Raw genomic sequence first — 2,500 nt, forward strand, 5'->3', positions numbered from 1 at the left:
TTTCTATTGTATATAATGACAAGAATGTTATTACCAAAATGCAAAATTTAAGCCAAGTTTAAGTTAGGCTTTTTTTTCTCAAGTTTTTCAGGTTGAGTTAAGTTTTTCACCTTGAATTGAGTTTAGATTAAAGTTGTGTTCTCTATACCTGTCCTGTTTGTTTTAGTACATTGGGGGGAGGGGAAGGAGACGGGGGTACAGTCCACTATGACTTTAGACTCCTTTGCCTATACCACACCGTGTTCACCTGCCACTTTGCCAAGCTAGCTATTCTAGACATATGTCTTTGTAATATGTACAAAGCCTACACCAAATGAGATGAGAGCGACTGCACGCTATGAACCCAGCTTCTTTTAATAGCCTTTAAAATTGACCAATAATTGCAAGTTCACCAACATGTTACATCTCTAGATTACTTAATCCACGAGTTTGGCCATGGGTTCCCTTTGATTCTTTCTAACATGACTAAACACTTTTTAAAGTCGTACCAGCGTTTTGAGAGTTTTTACCCAAAACGGCGAGTTTCCATTGTTGTAATTTCAGTGGGTTATTATGTCAATCCTCGACTTGAACTATATGTCATGAAACGTTGTACGCACTTCATGAAAGTGTGTTTCGTGTTTAATCATAACAATTGTAATTTCCTCGATTGTGATTGGTTTAAAAATCTCCTATTTCCCACTAATTCACGTTCCAAGTTGTTGTCAGACAGTTTGTTATCGGACAGGGTTTTACAAGAATAACTCAGCATTCAAGGACCTTAATCGATTTGTTTTTCACTTCAAGACCAGAGCTTTATTCTACTGGAGTTTTACCAGTTGGTTTTTCTGACCACAGTGCTATATTTGGGGTTAGAAAGCTTCACACGATGAAGCGACCTCCGCCAAAAATTATCGAAACCAGAAATTATAAAAACTACAACTCGGCATTGTTCCGTGAAGAGTTAAAATATATCCCATGGGAAATTATCAAACTTCAAGAGACCATAGATGAATGCTGGCACGCATTCAAAGATCTATTCTTAACAGCTGCAGACAAACATTCACCTATTGTTACGCGTCGAGTACGTGGATATTCGGTGCCGTGGCTAACTAGCGACCTAAAACAACTTATGCATGAAGGTGATTATCACCACAAGAAGGCTCTTAGTACAAACAAAGAACTGCATTGGAGCAATTACAAACGATTGCGTAACACAATCAACACTAGAATGCGTAAAGAGAAAAGCAATTATTATTCTAACCAACTGGCCGAAGAAAAAGATTTTAAAGAAATGTGGCGAACCTTCCATAAAATCGTTCCAAAAAAGACCAAAACAGTGCCACCAAGTGGTGATGGACCAACGGCCTCATGCTCGAATGGCAGATATTCTTTCTAGCCATTTTGATTGTTCTACTTTACCGAAAGTTTTAACACCTAAAGTTAATCACGACTTTGTCCTAGAAGAGGTGTCCTCTAGTTTTGTTCGAAAAGAACTGCTCCAAATGAAGTCAACGAAAGCCACGGGTCTTGATGGAATTCCTGCTCGATTACTGAAAGATGCAGCTCCTGAAATATCTGAATCGATTACTTATATCATTAATCTGACAATTTCTACGAGTACAATTCCATCTGAATGGAAAACAGCGAAGGTCACTCCAATATACAAATCTTGAGATAAGAGCGATCCATCGCCCAATTTCAGTCCTTCCTTTGATCTCCAAAGTAATGGAACGAGCAATTCAATCACAGCTTGTAGCATTTCTTATCAAACACAATCTTCTATCGATCAATCCGTCAGGATTCCGGAAGAAGCATTCTACCGAAACTGCCGCTGTGTACTTTGTAGATCATATTTTAGAACAAATGGACACAGATGATGACTGGGTCTATTTTTATAGATCTGAGAAAGACGTTCGACCTTGTTGACCACCAGTGCTTACTTCATAAACTAGAACATTACGGAATTAGAGAGAAAAGCCTGAAATGGTTTGAAAACTATCTGACTACCCGATTTGAGAGGGTCAAACACACTCAGGACATATCATCCAATTTAGCAATTGGTCATGGGGTTCCTCAAGGATCCATATTGGGCCCAATACTGTTTGTGATCTACATCAATGATCTTCCACAAAAAAAACCTTCTCCGCCATACAATTAAAGCGAAACAGAACATAGCGTGACTGCGTGACGATCACCCCGTTCTTTTTCCTCAAGAAGTAAACATTTGCTGAACTCAGCGAGTCTCCCCGCATCAGTGCTTCTGGCAGTTGGCGTATATTTCATAAACTCCAATTTCAGCATTTTCGGAAATTATCTTAATTTCGAAAAACAAACTCCGATTTTCGGAAAGACTAAGTCAGATGCTCGCAAAAACCAACTTCGATTTTAGAACACAAAAAAAACAGTCCGATTTCGAGAAAAAAACACTGAGATATGTCCCTTAAGAATTTTTTATAGCTTCCGTAAGTTCCTTAATATTTTTAACAAATTTCCACCGTAAATGAAGGACAGATGCCGA

The sequence above is a fragment of the Montipora foliosa genome, chromosome 6 (assembly GCF_036669935.1).
Source record: "Montipora foliosa isolate CH-2021 chromosome 6, ASM3666993v2, whole genome shotgun sequence".
In the NCBI taxonomy this organism is placed as follows: Eukaryota; Metazoa; Cnidaria; class Anthozoa; order Scleractinia; family Acroporidae; genus Montipora; species Montipora foliosa.